The following is a 23,451-nucleotide window of genomic DNA, read 5'->3' as shown; positions in this document are numbered from 1 at the left end:
TAAAGAAACTCACATAAATAAATATATAAATACATACAAACATGAACGCTGAACACAATACACTCTTTTTGTTTGGGCAGTCGTGTAAAAAGTCAACTGTGAATTGTTTATTTTTTAACGTTTTCTAATAATTTGTTAGACCAAGTAGTGAAAATGTTACAGTAGGTATGTATATATATAATATTTGCGATTTACTCACAAAGCCCTTTCATTTGGCACCCCACATGGTATGTTTAAAAAAAAGTTTATACTGCCGACTTTATGACGTCACAGCAACTACCCCCACCACCTGTGCGGCCGGCCTTCTAATATCTAAAATTTGTACCTAGATTTGCACTGTAATCGTTGATGTGTTAAAGTTAGACCAAGAAAAGTCTGCAACTACTTTAATAGCGTACGCAGTATTAGTGTTATTTATACGTCATCATTTCATAGAATTTGAAATTAAAAGCTACACAAGCCCTGCATATGCTATCAAAATCCTTGCATACTTATCGTGGTCAAGCTCTATGTAACTTAACTCTTCAAGTGACAGAGAACCAACTCCCAGACAAATACGTCAATTAAATTAGAAAATCGAAGTTCCAACAACTCAAAAATGATGTATGTCACTTGAAGGGTTATCCCAAGGGTATTAGTTCTTTACGCGTAGCACATTGCATATGTCACCATGGCGATGGCGGCACGCGTGGTTCTACCATGCTTGCGTAGCCAACATGCCAATCGCTTACGCTCCGTAGCGATCGAAACGCAACTGTTACTGTCGCACTAATATGGAAGAGTGATAGAGAGACACAAAGCGATTCGTCGTCGAAGTGATAACGATTGTCACCTTGGCTAGGCCGACTGGTTCGAAATGACCAACTTGTACGCTGCCACGACACCTTTGATGAATGAAACGCGTAATGTAGCAGCACTTTTGCTACTTGCGAGCTGCAAAATTGCATGGAGACATTACAAATGGAACCACATGATGAAGTGGCCATGGTAAGGTGTACATCCGTGATAAAAAAAATACCAACAAAACTTACAATTGCCATCTTCCCGAATACGCAGCGCATTAGACAGAACGCGGTGGATGATCGGCACTCAATCATTAACCAGTTCCACATATTAGCCAGCTCATTTTGTGCCTAAAAATAACCGTGAAATAATTAGGTTAAAAATAGTTATTTGTCATACATACAGGGTGTCCCAGAATTCGACGTCAAGCCGTAAACGGATGATAGACTAAGTCATAACAGTTATCATAAAAATACAAAAAAAAAAACCAACTCATGTTCTTTAAAAATTATGGTCACTTTAAAAATTCACTAAAAAATCCACACCCTGTAATTATTCAAGATTACACAATAATAAAAAAATTAGAATAAATTATGGAATTTGTAGTAACAAGAGTTAAAGAACCATTACAGGGTGTGGATTTTTAGTGAATTTTTAAAGTGACCATAATTTTTAAAAAACATGAGTTGGATTTTTTTTGCATTTTTATGATAACTGTTATGACTTGGTCTATCATCCGTTTACGGCTTGACGTCGATTTCTGGGACACCCTGTATAAGAGAGCGAAGCGGCCAAGATTTTACTGGATTTTTAGAAGTTGTACACTACACTTTTTTGTAACTTTGAAATTTTTATGTCACTCGTATTTCTACCTAGAATTATTACCTACGTCCTCATTCGATCCTCATAGATGTAAAAAATTCCAAGATTTTTATTTTCCATCCGTCACCATTTATTTTTTTCATAGTCATTGCATGACGGTAACGGAATGGAAGGAACGATCATACTGTATCGAAAATGGGAAGCTTTTTAAAAGGATATAAAGAGCTCATGAGTCTGAGTAGAAACAACATAAAATCCTCGAATCTGTGTAGAAAAAAATGTAGGTATGTACCTATACACTCAACTATACAGAGTAAATTGCACCAGAGACCAGGGAGTAAGTAAACCAAGATGAGAATCGTTTGCAGAAAACACATAGTTATTCATGGGACACTGTTGGCGCGGCTGGTTGACAACTACCAGAGTACGGTTACCATCAGTTTGTCACTGACATAAACGCATATTAGTGCAAACGGGATGTATAGAAAGTAAATTACGTTCTCGACAGCGTTTATGTCAGTGACAAACTGATGGTAACCGTACTGGGGACTCCAGGGCTGGCGCGTACTTCTCTCAACTTATTTCCCTTCCGTTACCTGCAGAGAGGTAACGCCGCCATGTCATGGGGTCCATGCCGCAGTCCGACTTGTTAGAAGGAGTATTCTCTTTGTAATTGGTTTGGTTTTTGTAGGTACCTATCGATATTTTTTTAGTTTGTATTTGTATTTTATTTCTAGTTTTAAGTTTAGTTTTGTCCCCTGGCTGGTGCTAAAGAGTAATGGACTTTGGCTGCTGCCGTGCACTTCTAATGAAAGCCTCGCAGCAACAAACAGATCGGATTACGATACATTCACTTTGGTTTTAATATTGTATTATGATTATTCTCTTAAAATAAATTATAATCTATTTATGTTATACCTTTAAACGAGCAATTTTTGTATATTTTTTCATATATATCTGGAATCTCGTAAACGGCTCTAACGATTTCGATGAAATTTGCTAAGATAGGGGATTTCGCGGGCGAAAAATTTATCTAGCTAGGTCTTATCTCTGGGGAAACGCGCATTTTTGAGTTTTTATATGTTTTCCGAGCAAAGGTCTGTCTCCCGGATATTACAAAACAATTCGTTTCTTTTTCTGCAAACTATTGTCATCTTGGCTAGCCCCCACCGACTAGAAATTTAAATAAACGTGATCGTTTAAGATGGTGATAGTTCTACTCTACTGTAAGTATGTATTAGTTTACTTACGAGGCAAGGACTCGGAACGTGCATTGATGCCATGGCAAGTACTAAAATTATACAGGTTGTTGCACTCATAACGATGCTTGTAAAAGATTAAGTACGAGTAGATATGTTTTTCGAACTGGAACAGAAGAAAGTTATTTAGTATGAACACATTTATATACCTATTTGTATTATTTAATCAAATATATGGGCCGATTTTTGTTGTGTTACCGATTTTGTTTTTTCGTTAGTTAGATATATAATGGTAGGGTTGAAGAGCACATCGGGACGGTATTCATATTCATCTGGGCGGAATAAATACGAAATACGAAAAAAAATCTAACCGTTTTCGTTACTCTGGAGAAGATTGTATAGGACATACGGTGAAATTGCGCTTACATTGTACAGAATAAGGAACCTCATTTATTCACCAAAAAGACAATAAAATCATAATCGGCCCATTTGGTTATGTAAAGTACTTGCGTTATAGAAGGCCCGGTTCTTAAACAGGCCTACTCATATTTTCATACTTTATAAAATTATTATGACGACCGGTCTGGCCTATAGTTCGTTTTTTTTAGCATTAGAAAGAACTTGCAAGAAGGTAAGCGATCTTGGCATGTCTTTTAATTGAAAAACGCTTTTTAAAAACCAAAAACTATTACTTATGAAAGCAGAAGAATATAAATGATCGTATTAGATTCATAATTGTTACATATTTGCCGTAACTTATTTTTAAAATTGTTTTTCAATTAAAAGACACATCAAGATTGTTTACCTTTTTTCTAATGCTAAAAAAAACGAGGTATAGTGGGTAGTGACCCTGCCTATGAAGCCGATGGTCCCGGGTTCGAATCCTGGTAAGGGCATTTATTTGTATGATGATACAGATATTTGTTCCTGAGTCATGGTTGTTTTCTATGTATTTAAGTATTTATATATTATATATATCGTTGTCTGAGTACCCACAACACAAGCCTTCTTGAGCTTACCGTGGGGCTTAGTCAATTTGTGTAAAAATATCCTATAATATTTATTTATTTATGTGTAAATGTGTTCAAAGGGTCTAGCCGTGTATGTATGGAGAATCGGCCCCAGACGCCAAATGACTACCGTTTTGTGATTTTTTTGCCCAGTTGTAAGATGCTATTCGTAGCTCAGAGACATCGCAAGAGAAAGTTTGAAGTCCACCAACATAACGGAAATGAAGACCAGCCAAGTGCGTTATTGCGTTGTGCGTTATTCCGATTGAGTTAAAATAACGCCTGTATGGAATCACGAATGGAGTAAACTGCGGTTGCGTAGAAACAATATTGTGAAGAATCGCGAATAATAGGAAGAATTGGGTGTAGGTACCCTTATTTTATCGTCAAATTTTTTGCTGAATTTTGTTATACAGAAAATTATTCATTAAATTATCTAATCGCACATTTTTGTTACAATTAATTCTGTTTCATCGATTATTCATTTCAAAGAAACATATTTTGTAACTTGATTAAAATTCAGAATATTTATTCAAAGATTTTTAAATAAAATAAAAGACTACCTGTAGAATTATTATTCGTTGAATATTATTTGTGCGACACTACAGTTCACAGAATATTAATTTCAACAATTATTATTTTACTAAATTACCTTTTAACATACCCGTAGTATTAATTGAAATTGCTAAAAAAGGAGTTTAGGTTAGTTTAGAGCTGCAACCCCTAAGAAAACAAATCGTTGCTGGAAAAGCGGGTTAGGTTAGGTTAGAACTGTGACCCCCAAGAAAACGAACTGTTGCCAGAAAAGTGGATTAGGTTAGGTTAGAGCTGCGACCCCCAAAAAACGAACTTTTTCCATAAAAGTGGGTTAGGTTAGGTTTGAACTGCGACCTCTAAGAAAACGAACTGTTGCCAGAAAAGTGGGTTAGGTTAGGTTAGTACTGCGACCCCCAAAAAACAAACTCGTTCCATAAAAGTGGGTTAGGTTAGGTTAGAACTACGACCTCTAAGAAAACGAACTGTTGCCAGAAAAGTGGGTTAGATTAAAACGGCAACCCATGAAAAACGAATTCCTTTCAGAGAAGCAGATTGCGCTTAATTAACGACTCAGTATTTAAAATTCTACTCAATGACTATTCTGTATCTTAAATTTTGGTGAACCGTATTTATAAGAAGTAACTTTTCTACAGACCGATGATTCTGTGAAATGAAATTACATGAACAAATTGTTCTTGAAACAAAAATATGTTTAAAATTTTTTGGTGAATCATAACTAATCCGAACTAAAATGATTTGAAGTAAATATTCTGTGTAATGATTATTTTGCGATTTGAACTTACTAGAAAATTTTTCTGTGAAACGAAAACCTGCAGAAAAATCGCCGACAAAAGAAAGGTAAACCGTTTCCTTTTGTTAATTTACTAAAATCAAAACCTAATTAAATGTTTTATTACTTCTTTCCTTTTTGGAAATTATTATTAAAAATCTGTTATTTTATTTTTCTTTGTGGTGCAATAAAGAGTATTTACTTACTTACTATTATATTTTTCTTTACTGAGAAGAGTTTTGAAAGCTCGTACGACGAACGATCTTACGTGCAACGAAACGCAGCTGTGGGAGATGTTGTACACGCACACATACATACTTAGTTTCGGGGGAGAATCAGAGATGGCGCTTTCAAATGAATTTCCATAAAATGCTTCAAGAGGGCTCTCTTTACCTATATACTTACTTTACTCTTTGGGGAGATTTGTGGTGTGAATTGTGATCTGTCAGCTGTCATTTTATTTCAAATGAGATGGTGTAGAGAGACGTAATCCATTTTTAGGGTTCCGTAGCCAAATGGCAAAAAACGGAACCCTTATGGATTCGTCATGTCTGTCTGTCCGTCCGTATGTCATACTGCCGTATTCGAACTTCAAGATATTCACAAGAGACGACACGTACTAGATCCATTCTAGATAAGATATCAACTAGTTCTCTTTTGCAGCGCAATTCGGGCAACCAATGTCACTTTTACGTTAGATCACAGACATCCTCTAGACTGAGCATAGTCCGGCTACCCCCGCTGCCACGCATACGGTAATTTTACTCCATGTTCGAGTCGAAAGTGTCTTTGTGTGACGTCCGTGAACTCGTTCGTCGTTTGAACGGACCAATCACGGCACGGGACTTCGCTCACCTCGTCCCGCGCACCCCCGCATTTTTGGCAGCATCGGTTGCATGAAATAATTGCTCTAAACTCCGTCTAGAGGATTCCTAGTAGCCTACGCAAATTAGAAAAATCTGCGGAAATAATTCGTGTAGTTTTGAAAATTGGTACAGGTATACCTTGTGGTGTCCAGATAAACATACTAAAAGTCCTCGAGGGTAGGGGGTGTGCTGGGGGTGTAGAGGGGGGTTGAAGGTACTTTTTTTCATATTTTTGCTCATATCTCGAATATCTGTACGAATAGCATTATAATTACTTAAGACAAAAGTTTTAACATAAAATTTACTACAAATTTGGTTATGTTTACTTTTACTCTGCGATCAATACTTTAGGGGCTACAGGCTGTTAAAGTTAAATAAGTAATAAAAAATAGACGGTTTAAGAAAACGTCGTTTTTTTGTAATTGTTCATCACAAATAAAAAAATTTGCTCAGAGGAAGCAAGCTAAGCAACCTGCTGATAAAATATAAAAAAATAGGCCATATGCATGTCGGGCCATGCTCAGTGTAGGGTTCCGTAGTTACCCGTCTGTCAAAATAGACTATTTGCCATAACTCAAAAACAGCTGTACTGATTAGGTTCGCTATATTTTTCCTTGAAAGTATTTACTAAGTTATGTTTTCACGATTTTTTTCATATATTTTGGACCCATGGTTCAAAAGTTAGGGGAACTAAGGGGTAAATCACAACTTTTTTTCTTTCAGATCGATTATTTCCGAAAATATTAAGTTGATCAAAAAATGGTTCTTAAAGACCCTTATTCGTTTTAAAAGACCTATCCAACGACACCCCACACTATAGGGTGGTAGCGAAATAAAATGTCATCCCCACTTTAAGGTAGTGCAACTACCATAAAAAAAAATCTAGTTTTCATGTTTAAATTTGACACGAATATATAAATCAGTTACGCTGACAAAGTTGTAAAATATAAATTAGAAAAAATATTTTTTTAGGGTGGCTGCCGTACATTAAAAAGGGGATGAAATTTTTTTTCGCTTCCACCCTATAGTGTGGGGTGTCGTTGGATAGGTCTTTTAAAACGAATACGGGTCTTCTAGAACCATTTTTTGATCTGCTTCATATTTTCGGAAATAATCGATCTGAAAGAAAAAAAGTTGTGTTTTCCACTTTAGTTCCCCTAACATTTGAACCATGGGTCCAAAAAAGTAAAGCTTAGTAAAGACTTTCAGAGAAAAATGTAGCGAACCTAATCGATTAAGTAGTTTTTGAGTTTTTGCAAATAGTCCATTTTGACGGACGGGTAACTACAGAACCCTACACTGAGCATGACCCGACATGCTCTTGGCCGGTTTTTTTTATATTTTATCAGCAGGTCATTTAGCTTGCTTATTCTCAATTAAAATTTTTATTTATGATGAACGATTATGAAAATACGACGTTTTTTTAAACCGTCTATTTTTTATCTCTTATTTAACTTTAACAGCCTGTAGCTCCTAAAGTATTGATCGCAGAGTAAAAATAAACATAACCAAATTTGTAGTAAATTTTATGTTAAAACTTTTGTCCGAAGTAATTATAATACAATTCGTACACATTTTAGAGATATGAGTAAAAATATGAAAAAAGGTACCTTCAACCCCCCTCTACACCCCCAGCACACCCCCTACCCTCGAGGACTTTTAGTATGTTTATCTAGACACCACAAGGTATGCCTGTACCAATTTTCAAAACTACACGAATTATTTCCGCAGCTTGCCCAAATTCGGCTTAATTTGACGTGGCTATAGTCTATGCGTTAGATAGATTAAGATATCTATTAGATGTGAATAAAAACTAAAGCTAAAAATTAAAAATACCTATCAAAATTTTGTGCCCTTGGTAAGGTGCCCATCACGCGTGATGGTACGCGTGGTGGATGGTAGTTTTAGTTAATTTTAGTTTTGTATTCATTTTATAACACTTATTTTACAATAAATGAGTTTTGGCCCCTTTAGATGTGAATTGGATCTCTAAGTCATATCCTGTGGAAATCGTTCAAGAGTATCTCCAGAATCGCACAAATGTCAAATTTGACAGGTTAGATCTTAAACATATCGTTATCGTATCTTGGTGATGTCTAAAAGATATCTAATAGATATATATTTCAAAATTCGAATCGGGCCCACAGCCACTTTTTTCTGAAACTATAAGAATTATTACTGTTGAAACTTGGTAAGTATATGTATTTTGTGAACCGCATTAAGATTTTCTCACAAAAATAGAAAAAAAACAATTAATTTTGGAGGTTCCCCATACTTGGAACTGACCCACAATATTTTTTTTCATTGAACCCATACGTGTGGGGTATTTATGGATAGGTCTTCAAAAATGATATTGAGGTTTCAAATATCAGTTTTTTCTAAACTGAATAGTTTGTGCGAGACACTTCCGAAGTGGTAAAATGTGTCCCCCCCCCCTGTAACTTCTAAAATAAGAGAATGATAAAACTAAAAATATATATGATGTACATTACCATGCACACTTCCACCAAAAATTGGTTTGAACGAGATCTGGTAAGTAGTATTTTTTTTAATACGTCATAAATCGTAAACCGCAATTTTATTATGTTACTTGCTGTTACGGAACCCGTCATGGGCGAGACCGACTAGCACTTGGCCGGGTTTTTTTTTCAAAGGCCAGTGTGCCACATTGTTTTAAATCGCGGTTTAAACCGCTTCATCGTAAGTAATTTACCTATTTTCTTCATCATTTCGTGTGGAATCAGTGCAGCGCTGATTATTTTTATCTTTCTTTTCTATCGAGAGTGAGCCCCGGTGGCATGGAAATTAATTATGCAAGTACAGATCCTCCTCTCGACGTGTGGGTCCCAATATCTTGCGGTAAATCTTCCGCTGAGCTACCAGCAGCGCGCGCTCCCCTTTTTGTGTTAGTGTCCAGGCTTCGCATGCGTACATTAGTTATTTGTACAACAAGAGATCAAAGTTTGATATTTCTTCGAGTGCTTATTTTGAGTCCCGTGCAAGCGAAAGATCCTATAATCGATTCACGAGCGTAGCGAGTGAATCTAATTTAGAATCTTGAGCGTAGTAAGGGATTCAAAAGCGCACGAGATGTAAATAACTTTGATCTCGTGTAGTACACAAAATTTTTCACCCTAAGCAGTGAGAAAATACCTAGAGGGACAGAGATAATAGAACCCAAGTATATCGACCTTGTATTAGACCCCGCATGTTGAAATTACATTTGACTATAAAGGTCACTTGAACTAAGTGAGACACACTCAGTGAGCAAAATGCGATTTTGCTCACTGGGTGAGACAAAATGACTCAGTGAGCAAAATCGCATTTTGCTCACTGTTTTTAAGAAGCAAAGTACCCTTGTTCGAGCTGCTGAGGTGAAAAATAATTGGCCTTATGAACGTTTTGTATGTTCGAAGTTTCGTGTTCCTGGACATTAGCGAACTCGGCGCCGTCGACTGGACAGAAACAGCTTTGGAGAGAGTAGCATGGCGGTCTTTGGTGTCGGAGGCCAAGATCCACTTCGAGTCATTGCCCCACAGCAGTAAGATTCAATAAAGTCATTTAATCATTAAAAATGTATAATTATAAAAAAAAAACAGAATAAGCAACAACAAAAACCTGGTGCTAGTGCAGAGTGGAGGTAGACGGGTTAGGTAGGGCTGCACCGTCATTGAGACCAAAGTAATGTTGGATGGCTTTGAATTTGTGCCGTGTTCCACGGATACACATACTGGTGGCTCGTATTATCGAAATAATAATTTTGGATCTTAGCCAGCCCACGCTACACTAAGGGATCTGTCCCAACGGTCAGCGATGGCTTCACCGAGATGTTTGATGAAGGTGGACATTTGCGGAGCAAAGACTCCATCTACGGATGTGACAAGGGGTGTGAAAGTTGCGTGGCGCTTTTCACAGGCGTTCGAGTATTTTCTTTTTTTCTCTTCTTCGGCGGATTTTAGGACGGATGCTAAGGGACGTGAGATATAAGAAGGAGCGTCGGTGTCTACGACACGGATATCAAATAACGCATCCCTCTGTGCATCCCAGACGCCGCGGCAGCAGAGATCCCCGCGAAGTCCACCGTCGCCTTCGGTGATGATGGGTTCTTTGACCACGTTCCCCCAAGCGTGCTGACATAGCTCACAAAACAGATCTCTAATTTCGTTGTGGCGACGTGTTATTAAACCACCCGTTTTGCAGAAGAGGGCGTGGTCGACGTTGAAGTCATCATTGCCGCAGCCATCACATGATTTGGGCATGGAGACAGGTGTTCTGTGGTATCGCATTGCCAGTGCGTCTCTAAATTCTACATAATTATCCTCCGAAGGCCTATTGTCTGCCCCGGGTAAATAAGTCATTCTCCTTTACACAGCTTGGAATTCTACATAATTCTGCGGAAATTCCGTTGCGTTGCTTATTTGTTTAACTATTTTACTACTCCGCGCGGTCGTCAGGGCCAAGAGTTTTGCTAGTTTTACACATTACACAATGTTCCTACTTCCTCACTTCTCTTGTGCGTTGTCCCAAATACAGGAAAACCTATTAGAAATTATGCAGTCAAGCGTGAGTCGGACATTTACTTAGTTTTTTAGCCGACCCCTACGGGTTTTTTAAAGGCAATTCACTCGCGTTTCGGTTACATATCAGAATCACATATAAACGAGTGTTTCACCTATTTTTTTAAATACCTAATGATCAATTAACGTAAGCTCAGAATACCTATGGTCGATTTACCTAAAGCTTAAACACCTAATACACGAAACACCTAATGTTGATATACCCAATGCACGAATTATCTAAAGTCGGTATACTTAATGATCGAATAACCTAAAGTTAACATACCTAATGAACTAAATACTTAAAATAAAAATACCTCAAAAGGAAAAAACGGAACGCTTATAGGATCACTCGTGCGTCTGTCTGTCTGTCCGTCTGTCACAGTCCATTTTCTTGGAAACTATTGGACCAATTAAGTACACATATGACTGTAAATTAGTGACCCAAAGATGGACATACTTTTTTAATAAGTTTAAAATATTAGGTTCATAAGTTCGAAGGTATTTAAGAAAATAACCAAATAATGACCATCCCCCCCTCTTTATCTCCGAAACTACGGGGTTTAAAATTATGACAGGAAAACCAATTAGAAATGTGCAGTCAAGCGTGAGTCGGACTTACGGAACCCTAGAAACACGAGTCCGACTCGCACTTGGCCGGTTTTTGTATTATAAGGTCTTTACTCATTTGACAGAGTCTAGATAGGTGCAACGACGAGCATGGCGAGGAGGTGCATGTTAGGTTAACTGCTACTAAACATTGCCAAAGTCAAAACGGACTTTTATTTCATCGTCATGATGTTAACTTACAAATTAAAGTTTTGTGTTTTGTATTAGACTTACGAAATCATTCTACTACCTAAAACGCAGTGTTTCAAAAAGTGTATTTTTATTTTTTAGTTGTTATCCAAACAAACAGTTTCTACTGTAAGGTTGGGAAATCATACGATTTATGAGGTGGAGTTGCCACTTGACTATTCGGCAAAATGATATGAATTTTATGCTAGGTATAGACTTAAGGTATTCCATGCATTAGGCATATCGACATTAAGTAATTCATTCAGGAGGTATATCGACTTTAGGTATTTCGTTCGATAGGTTTGACAGTTTTAGGTATTTGGTCCATTAGGTAAATCAAGTTTAGGTATATCGTGCATTAGGTGTTTCGTCCATTAGATTATTTGAGCTTAGGTATTATAAACTTAGGTCAGTCAATGTTTAGGTAGGTAATTTATAAATAGTGAACCAAGCATAGGTGATTCAACATTAGGTAAATCAGTTTTCCGTATTCTGATATGGAACCACTAGTTCACTATTTGATCAAAGCGTAGCGAAGATCTGCGTTTGTTCTCCAATTGTCAACCCATTCTCGTGAAATTTTGTGACCACAGTTTATGAGTAAATATTTTTTTTTTGTCGATCCGGTTTTTGGAAATTTTAAAAATGGAGGAGTCGTGATACCTCGCGCTTAAACAAACAGTCGTATCTATATCATAAGAGTGTTTTCTTTTTGAGACATATTTACATAGTAAATAGCAAAAAATGCGGAAAAATTGTATTGCTGATTTAGGCGGTATTTAGTTATTTAGTTTTTAATCGAGAATGAGTAGCTGAATGTCGTCAGCTTAGCTAAGAACTATCATGGCGTATTTTATTTTGCAAACATTCGCTTGTTTTGTTTGCACACAGAAAGTCTGGGTTCGATCCCCAGTAAGACATAACTTTTTGTATTTTTTTTTCACTTCAACTTCAGCCTTTGCCCAGCAGTAGGACACTCAAATAGGCTAGAAAAAGAAAAAAAAACTTCGTAGGTATTTCTTATTTATTTGAATAAATTATAATTTCGTATTGTTGATTGATCAAACCGCTTGTGTGGCGCTGTCATCGTGCAATAAGCTATGCTCGCGAGGTCTACAGCTCACAGAGCCACTAGTTATAAAGACATTTCGAACTTCATATTTTTTTAAATCATACGTCTACAACAGAGGTAAAAAAAAACCGGGCAAGTGCGAGTCGGACTCGCGCACGAAGGGTCCCGTACCATAATTCAAAAAAACAAAAAAAAACAAAAAAAAACGGTCACCCATCCAAGTACTGACCATTCCTGACGTTGCTTAACTTTGGTCAAAAATTACGTTTGTTGTATGGGAGCCCATTTAAATCTTTATTTTATTCTGTTTTTAGTATTTGTTGTTATAGCGGCAACAGAAATACATCATCTGTGAAAATTTCAACTCTCTAGCTACCACGGTTCGTGAGATACAGCCTGGTGACAGACGGACGGACGGACGGACGGACAGGGAAGTCTTAGTAATAGGGTCCCGTTTTACCCTTTGGGTACGGAATCCTAAAAATGTATAAGTTACAAAAAAATCGGTTCAGTATTTAATATAAAAAATATAAATCATTTTTCGTTTTTCTCGAAAAATGTAGCAAAAAATAACATCTAGGCAAATAAATCGGCAAAACGGCAGTCAATTTGATGTCTGGGGCCGATTGCCCAGTACATATACGGCTAGATTTTTTAGCGTCCATGTTTCGCTAGTTCCGTAGTAGACAAAACGGTAACTTCATATAATATGTATGTAAGAAAAAGTAAATATAAAATTAACTATGGACCTACCTTGTACACCCAACTTAGCGAGCAGCGCACGAATATATAATAATAACCATGAAAATATAATTTTTATTGGAATTCAATGAAAATTGGTTTTTTATTGCAATGCGTTCATTACCAATTACAGTTATCGTTCTGCTGGTTACTCTAGGGTTGCCCAAAGTGAAAGTAAAAAACATCGATAATATTTTTTTCTCAAACATGCAATGAAATATTGATGTTATGTTCCTTATAATAGGCTGCGAAGTATGACGTTTCAGGTGCGGCTAGGACAAAAGGTCGATAATGGAATTTCATACACATCTTGCAGGCCTAGGCCGGCAAAGGCCTCTTTTTTAATTTTCATTTCACAGATATTTGTGACACAGCATCGTGGCATTCATCCATTAAAAAAAACTAGAGGCAGTATTTGCTTTATGGTTCGTAATGAGACTCTGCCACTACGCCTATAAAAAAAAACAATGTTTGCTATAATTTGCAGTTTTATTTGTATAAAATCAACATGAACTTAATAAATAATACATTATATAATTTTAAATCATAAATTTAACTACACAAATAAAAACATTTAAAATATTTCATCTAAACGTTAGCGGTAAAAAGGTCTACTCAAACACGCGTAGTTATATTTTTTAAATTGTTATGGAGGTAAAGTTGAAAAATATTCATTCTGGATTTATGGTGCGTTGTTGATTTTTTGACTTTAATATGAGTTCCGACGAAATAATGAAATTAATATTAATTGTAATCGTAGGTGTTGGAATTGGCAGCGTAAGCAGAATTGATTTTAAATAACTTGCTGCCTCTGCCGCCAAGTCAAAGACGAAGTATGTATTATGGCAATTTTATTATTTGAGAAATTAAGAAAAATGGCTTACAGTTTATTAGAAACAGTTTTGTGGCATATTTTAAATGAATGTAACTACAAATTCGTCAACACTGTGGAAATTATACTTATTTACCCCATGCATAAAGCAACGATGTATGTGAAACATGATATCAACATGAAAGACTATGTAAACTTATGTGACGAAAACGACAGTCAGACGGATACAAGGCGAAAAAATCAAAGATACAGGAAAATATACGGGTAGTAAAAATACACGACTCGTGTAAAACATGCCACACGCGTGATAATGATATAGGTACGTGTTGGTTATATTTTGCGTGTAGTTTACTTTTAGTTTTTTCTATAAATAAAACTTGGGTTTCGCGGATTTTTTATTTTATTTATTTCATTGCATGTTTGAGAAAAGCACTATACATACCTCGGCGGGAAATGGGGTTGCCCGCGCTCAGACCTATCCGACCTCGCTTCGCTCGGCCGTCTATATGTCTTCGGCCGGCAACCCCTTTCGTCCCGGCCTCTGTAGTAATGTACTAATAATAATAAATTCAATTCAGTCCATTATTGATAAAATATGGTAGATTGTGTCACAACTTACAAGGCAGCGAAATTAGATATTTACGGCTTTGGCGTACATTGAATACTGAGCATAGTGAAGGATTAAAATATAAGCGCCCAGGGTGAAACAATCATTTCTACCATGTGACACATACTGTTTTTCACATCACAATACGTACGTATGAGGAAATCATTATATTTCAAAAGATTATTTAAGCTAAAAAAAGTATGACTTCAAAAAAAGGAGGTTCTCTGTTTGACCCGTGTGTATGTATGTATATTTATTCGCGATTATCTCGCGTTTGGCTGAACCGATTTTGATGCGGTTTTCAGAAAAGTGTTTATTACATTCTGGTAAAAGGTTTAAGTTTACCTAGATCTGAGCTGATGCTGAACCCTGGCTGTACCTAGTGGAACTCAGGTTTGGTGCAACATAGGCACACGCTGTTTTGGTTATCCGACGCGTCTTCATGAGCACTTGGGAGAGCAGTACCATTTACAATTGTTTATGTCTTATAGAACATGCATTTGAAAAAAAAAACTTTCATTGAAGTGGGTTCAACAATAATAACAAAATCCATTCTAGTCGAATAAAAGCTAAAAAAAAACGCCTCTTCATAACGTCAAAAATGTTCACTGCGAAAGTTTCGAATTCCTTACATGTTGTTTTTTTTTTCGCAATGGTTTTAAAAATTTCATAAAATAGTACATTTCGATACACGTGTGGAAATGTCATTCTTCACTCGTCCCGAGACACATACTATCGTACTCGATATCTCGGTACTCGTGAAGTAATGACATACTTTCCGCACTAGCATCGAAATGTACTATTTTTAAACTACATATATCGTGTTACATCCATCATCATCATATATATAAAATTGAAAAACCAGAACGGGATAAAAAACGAGGGAAGAAGCGGGATGGAGCCTTACAAATTTCTAAAAAAGTTTTTGACACGTTTCTCGAATACGACGCACGTATGATAAGAAAAAACTGTTCCATTCAATTATCTAAATATGAGAACACAACTAGAGCATAAAAACTGTTGCTTACGATGCGTATTTAATTTACAATAAGGAAAAGAAATTATCATAACAATCTTCATTTTATGACGATCGACCATTTCTCGGCAACTCTCGGTTAGTAGTGTGTTTGTGCCGCTTTTGGATCAGAACTTTTCCGCCAGAGGGCGACAGTATGTATGCGCAAGGTAGTGACAATTTAGTTCACCCTACTCCCCGCTAGATGGCGCCACTGTCTATGCGCAACGTTAGTTCCAAAGGTCTCCGCTAGATGGCGCCACTGGTTAGTTCACTCTACTCCCCGCTAGATGGCGCCACTGTGTATGCGCAGCGTTAGTTCCAAAGGTCTCCGCTAGATGGCGCCACTGGTTAGTTCACCCTACTCCCCGCTAGAGGCGCCACTGTCTATGCGCAACGTTAGTTCCGAAAATATCCGCCAGCCCCGCCGGAGGGCGACAGTATGTATGCGCCGCTGGTTAGTTCACTCTACTCCCCGCTAGAGGCGCCACTGTGTATGCGCAACGTTAGTTCCAAAAATCCCCACCAGCCCTGCCTGGGGGCGACAGTATGTATGCGCAACGTTAGTTCCAAAAATCACCACCAGCCCTGCGTGGGGGCGACAGTATGTATGCGCAAGGTTAGTTCTAAAAATCCCCACCAGCCCTGCCTGGGGGCGACAGTATGTATGCGCAAGGTTAGTTCTAAAAATCCCCACCAGCCCTGCCTGGGGGCGACAGTATGTATGCGCAACGTTAGTTCCAAAAATATCCGCCAGCCCTGCCTGGGGGCGACAGTATGTATGCGCAACGTTAGTTCCAAAAATCCCCACCAGCCCTGCCTGGGGGCGACAGTATGTATGCGCAACGTTAGTTCCTAAAATTTCCGCCAGCCCCGCTGGAGGGCGACAGTATGTATGCGCAAGGTTAGTTCTAAAAAGCCCCCGCCTGAGGGCGACAGTATGTATGCGCAACGTTAGTTCTAAAATTCTCCTGCCAGAGGGCGACAGTATGTATGCGCAACGTTAGTTTCAAAACCATCCGCTATGAAATGAATAGATGTCTCCACTTTGTATGTGAGTTGTTGAATCGCTTAAATGAATAGATATCCCTAGTGGCGCCTTCGTCGGTGGACACCGCTAGTTAGTTCCAAAAATCCCCGCCAGGCCCGCCAGAGGGCGACAGTATGTATGCGCAACGTTAGTTCCAAAAATCCCCGCCAGGCCCGCCAGAGGGCGACAGTATGTATGCGCAACGTTAGTTCCAAAAATCCCCGCTAGCCCCGCCTGAGGGCGACAGTATGTATGCGCAACGTTAGTTCTAAACTTTCCCCGCCAGAGGGCGACTGTATGTATGCGCAACGTTAGTTCTAAAACCATCCGCTATGATATGTATAGATGAGCAGCCGTCTGAGTATTTCTAAAAAAGTCCGCAGAGTCAGAGGGGGTTCATGGTAAGTTAATTAATCTTGGTCAAGCAAATCTAGTCAGTAGAAAAAGGCGGCAAATTTGAAAAATCGTGGGCTACCAACACTACGTTTGAATAGTTCGAAAATCGTGTGTCATTTATATCTTATCTGTGGAACTGTTTTGTTTACATTTCATCGCTGTTCGATGTACATTCCTGCCTTTTGTTCGTTTCCTAGGGTTACCATACTTTAGTTTGCTTTACATTGCTTCTGACATATCCGGCTTGACAGACTATCGATTCGCTTAACAATATAGATGTCGCTAGTGGCGCCTCGTCAGTGGACACCGCTAGTTAGTTCCAAAAACATCCGCTATGAAATTGCAAAAAGGTCCATCATGTTTGTTTTAAAATATGAGACATATATCGGCGTTTTTTGTTAATACCACGTCAGTGGCAAACAAGCAGACGACCCCGCCTGGCAGTAAGCAGTCGCCGTAGCCTATGAACGCCTGCGAATTCTATAGTTTACACGGATGCACTTTTATTTGCGGTTGGTTTTGTCGCTTGTGCTTATCAAATGTATGGAGTTTGTAGTTTACCAACCGTAAAGGGGTTTTTCTTTTATTATACCACATTGGTGGCAAATAAGCATACAGTCCGTCTGATGGTAAGTTGTTACCGTAGCCTTTGGACGTCTGCAACTCCAGGGTGGATACAAGCGCGCTGCCGACTGCCCAAAGATTCAATAACTTTGTTTTAAAATATGAGGCTTATATCGGCGTTTTTTTTAATACCACGTCAGTGGCAAACAAGCAGACGACCCCACCTGACAGTAAGCAGTCACCGTAGCCCATGGACGCCTGCGAATTCAATAGTTTACACGGATGCACTTTTATTTGCGGTTGGTTTTGTCGCTTGTGCTTATCAAATGTATGGAGTTTGTAGTTTACCAACCGTAAAGGGGTTTTTCTTTTATTATACCACATTGGTGGCAAATAAGCATACAGTCCGTCTGATGGTAAGTTGTTACCGTAGCCTTTGGACGCCTGCAACTCCAGGGTGGATACAAGCGCGCTGCCGACTGCCCAAAGATTCAATAACTTTGTTTTAAAATATGAGGCTTATATCGGCGTTTTTTTTAATACCACGTCAGTGGCAAACAAGCAGACGACCTCGCCTGACAGTAAGCAGTCACCGTAGCCCATGGACGCCTGCGAATTCTATTGTTACCACGGATGCATTTTTATTTGCGGTTGGTTTTGTCGCTTGTGCTTATCAAATGTATGGAGTTTGTAGTTTACCGACCGCAAAAAGATCCAGATTTTTTTTTTTTATATACTACGTCGGTGGCAAACAAGCATCCGGCTCACCTGATGGTAAGCAGCCACCGTAGCCTTTGGACGCTTGCAAGTTCAGACTTTTGAAACCTATAAATAAATAAATAAATAAATAAATATTATAGGACATTCTTACACAGATTGACTAAGTCCCACAGTAAGCTCAAGAAGGCTTGTGTTGTGGGTACTCAGACAACGATATATATAATATACAAATACTTAAATACATAGAAAACACCCATGACTCAGGAACAAATATCTGTATCATCATACAAATAAATGCCCTTACTTAATTACCTATACATCATCATCATCATCATTATTATCATTAGACCCTCAGGAAAACCTCGACAGGGGACACCTCCGGCCCCCCTGCTCATGTAGTATTTAGGGTTTCTAGCACACTTATTTACGGTTGATTTTGTCTCTTTTGGTTATCAAATGTAGTTTGTAGTTTGCAGACTGCAAAAAGTCCCAGATTTTTTTTTTTTAATAATACGTCGGTGGCAAACAAGCATCCGGCTCACATGATGGTAAGCAGTCAACGTAGCCTATGGATGCCTGCAACTTTAGAGTTGTTACATGCGCGTTGCCGACTGCAAAAAGGTTCAATAAGTTTTTTTCTTTTTTTATATACCACATCGGTAGCAAACAAGCACACGGCCCGTCTGGTAGTGAGCAGTCACCGTAGCCTATGGACGCCTGCAATTTCGAGATGTTACATGCGCGTTGCCGATCGTTGAGATGTAGACCGTGACGTTCGAAAACAAAAAGTCGTATGTGACTGTAAACTTCCATTCACCGTAGAATTTGACAGATAGAGAGAGTTTGATGTATTTGTATGAAATTATAAGCAAATATCAGCCGTCATGAATTAAGTATTTTAACCTTAGTCAGATAATGAAGCTTATTTGAAAGATTATTAACTCTAAGTACTAGAAATAAAGTAGATTTTACTAATGCTGTAATTCTGTAATGCGACATGGTCATGAAACTCGTGCGATGTTGGGGGTATACTCTTCAATCTTTTCAATCGGAATGGTCAGAGGTCAGAAAGTCCGTGAGGGACAGAACATACGCAAAGTGAAGAAATTGAAAACACGTTTTAATATACCTGACAACATATCAAGCATAACCTACGTAACTTGGTCGGGTTATTTGTTACCTAACATAAACCATACTAAATTCACTGTGGGGAATTAAAAAAAATGTGAGTGTGTGACAAGGACAAACAATAATAACGCTTTCTCTGCTACTCCTACTGAAAGATTACATAAGACTATCTCGTTTGGTCATTTCCCCCTCCCAGTCCCTCCCCCCCACCAGTTCCAATTATAATATCATAAATGAGATCACAATACCTGCAACCTGTAACTGACGCATACGCTTTCTAAAATTAATTAAAAAATCAGAAAATAACAATGGAGTACGTCATTGAACTCGTTGCGAGGCTGTGGTTTAGTAACAAGGGGTTAGGGTACAATTATAAATGTGGAGATAACGACGAAACAAATATTGCATTCATCTCATCAATCGAGGCGCTGGCACCTGACGTGGACATTTACAAGTGGGAGGCGGCCCGGATCGATCTCAAGAAGCTGATCAAAGAACTTCTGGAGGAGAGGAGCATCCTTCAGTTACACTCGGGATACCATGCGGAGGGGCTTTTGCTGGAGGTGCTAAGAAAACACAACATTAGATCATTCCTCTCCGTGCCTCTTAAACAGAAAACTTTAATCTGGAAAGACGCGGGGGTGTGGTTCGTAGAGGTGACCAACCCGAAAATCATCAAGAGAACTTATGTGTTTTTTGACTTCGAATAAGTGTACGTCTGTGTATGTCTGAAATAAAAAAATGTTTAAAAGTGAATGACTATTTATTTATTTACCAATCATTTAGATATTTTATAATGTTCCCAATGCGAGTACAAAAAAGAAATGCAAAAGCTGGTTTTTCAAAATTCGTTGTTAAGGGGCTCCTTGGCGCTAATGACATTCGATCTGAATCCCTTAGTTTTCTAATGTTTTTGAAGTGAGAACTTCTTTAGCGGCGCTGGGCACTTTCTGAGGGGGGAAAAAATTATAAACTCAAGACAGCGATCACGTGATCGTAACGTTTAGATGGCCACTCAATTAGATGTTAATTAAATCAATAAAGAAAAACTCAATGACATTACATGAAAAAGGTTCTAATCTTGTACGGGTTGAAATACGAGGATCTCACAGTTACATTCAAACTTTATATCACTCAAATATAATTCAATAAAGCTACATCTTGATGAAATCGCTAATAAATGTGAACTCTAGTAATGGTGAATAAAACTCAAAATATCATGATCAAATATATTTAGATGCGAGATCTGCAAGGTAACTTTACAATTTCTATTCGAATTTTAAAGAATTAACTGTACAAATTTGAATTTCTAATTTTAAACAAGCTCACTGACCAGCAATTTCGGACTAAAGTTTTTCAATAGAAAGGAGGATGGGTCAATTATACATAGTGCTGCAGACATTTTGGACTAGTCATTGAGTTTTCACTTCTGTCGGCACTCCCGGAGTGCAATCCGTTGTTTTTTTGTAGCTATAATAGCAACGACTTTTAGCAATATAGTATGCCATATTTACTTCAAAGTTCATTGTCTTCGAGATATTCGACATCAAGTTGAACAATTTTAGGCCAATAACCTGGTTTTCTGGCCATAGCTTTTGTGTTAATTATTTTAAAATTGACATTTCTGACCAGTTTTTAGAGACGTCAAAGACGAACCCAAATATGCAGATTTCGTTCATGTAAGATCCTTCACAGCAATCCAGTTACGAAAAAAGTGTTATTTTTAGACAATGTTTAAAAAAATCATAAAAAAAATAGTATTCATTAGTTTCAAAATCCGGTAGACAAGAATGGAGATTAAAGATTGAAGAACAGATAGCCATTTGTCTTATAATTCTATCTGTAGTGTAAATGTAGAAGTAAAGGCTTAAAACTTGTCAAATATCGGTGAGGTTGTGTACTGGTAAAAGCTGATTACTGTGGATAATAGTATGTAGAGCAATGTCTCAGAGTTACTAAGCGTGTGTCATCATCGTCGTTAAAAATATATCAAGTCTCGATTTCAAACAAAAACAAGACCTAACCTAATCAAAGCAAGTGCTATACCATCTACATATTATGCATAGTAGGTTCTGCCATCTTGTGGGTCCCATTGGAAGCATAAACGTCACATTTACGTCTCACGCCAAAAATCAGATGGCTCCTATGCTGTATAGTTCATGCATGCTCCCTATTGTCAGTTCAGTACGGTGGCGCTTAAGCAATGTCAATGTGAAAACAAATCCGTTTAAAATTACAAGGAGGGATTTCATATCATCGCTAAGTAGGCGAAAGTGTGTCTGTCTGTCTGTCTGTCTGTCTGTTACCTCTTCACGCTTAAGCCGCTGAACCGATTTAGTTGAAATTTGGTATAGAGATAGTTCGAGTCCTGGAGAAAATCAGGGAAATCATTCCTGAAGAGAGTGCAAAGGCGGGTGGAATTGAAAGGGTTAATGGCATTGCCTAATAATTGAAGTAAGCAATGAGCATATTGAATGATTGCTATTAGCATTATCTAGGCGCTATACCTACTTTAGCTGCTGTCACTAATTCCACGCAGACGAAGTCGCGGACAAAAGCTAGTATTTCAATATTTTCGCTAGGATTTTTTTTTATTGTTTAGTACAAAAATCAACTTTACTTAAATGTAATAAGGTTGACATCTATGTTGCGGGGTAGCAGAACTTCTGTGATTGTAGATCAACTATGCAACGCTGATGGGCTACTCGTATCTTCAAAAATAAAAATCGTAGATGCAATTTCGACATAATTTCCTTTACTGTAAAGTTCAAATTATTGTAATGGGCTAGGGCTCATAGGATAATCTCTTTCGAAATAAGAAAATATGGTCAATCATCCTTTAGATAGCGTTGCGTTTGTAGTAGTGTGCATGTTGACGACATAGGTTTCCAGACCGCAGAGAAGCATTATATATTTGTTAATGCCTGGAAGATTGAGGCCTGTCTGCCCATGCTGATGCTCTGAGCTTATTGCATTGCTTTTCTTGGAACTCTTCAACGTACTTTCGGTCATTGGTTCATTTGTCTTAGAGTTTGGTAAAATGACATTCGGTGTATGTGTTCAGTAGGCATGCTAAGGGTTATATTTGCAAAAACCCAGGCGTTGGGTTTGGTTAATGCTTGAGAGCGCCATGTGCATTTTGGCCTGTTTAGTGTCCATATTATGCAGACGCACTGCTTGCCACCATTTGAATATTGTCTTTAGAGCTCTTTGCATTAGGTTGGATATCGTGTGGAAGAAGAAGTTTTGGGTAGAAACGATGTTAGACTAATAATGGACTGACGGATATAGGCTGTCAGTAGTCCTTTTTCCCTGCTTTTGCTATGAAGTTTACCTTGACCCGAGTCCAATTATCTGGTACGATTCGCCACGTGAAACTTGCTCTGAATATTATGGCCAGATGCAGATTGCTGTAAAAGCGCCGCTGATTTAAATCAAAAAGTTTGGTCTAAAGATGTTTGTTGCTATATTCCAGTCGATATTGCGTGCCACTGTGGATTCGAGGATTCCTATGGGCGCAAAGCTGTGTTTATTACTGGTTGAGTATGAACCGGGGAAGTGGGTGTCTCTGAGCAAGTTCCTCTTCCGTGTTCATAAATGTGCCATCTAGTGTTTAAGGAGACCGAGATAGTTGGTTGGTGTCTTGGAGAGTATTATGTAAGTTCATGCTCCTTTATGAGTTTGGGCAATATCAGGAGGCACCCCGTACGATTGCCCTGTCTAGACGGAACCTTCTCCATTACCTTATTTTTGCCTCCCAGATTTGTTTATTATATTCAGTCAATGCTCTATGATACCCGTAGTACCATACCCATTCTGTTAACAATTAAAACAGATCAATTCCAAAACCTGTTCTGTTGTGTTCTGTTCTGTTCTATCTTGTTCTGTTCTAACCTGTTCTGTTGAGAGCTGTTCTGTTGTGACCTGTTCTGTTCTAACCTGATCTGTTATGATCTGTTCTGTTGTGATCTGTTCTGTTGTGACT

The sequence above is a fragment of the Cydia fagiglandana genome, chromosome 12, assembly GCF_963556715.1.
Source record: "Cydia fagiglandana chromosome 12, ilCydFagi1.1, whole genome shotgun sequence".
Classification (NCBI taxonomy): Eukaryota; Metazoa; Arthropoda; class Insecta; order Lepidoptera; family Tortricidae; genus Cydia; species Cydia fagiglandana.
This window is presented reverse-complemented; position numbering follows the sequence as displayed.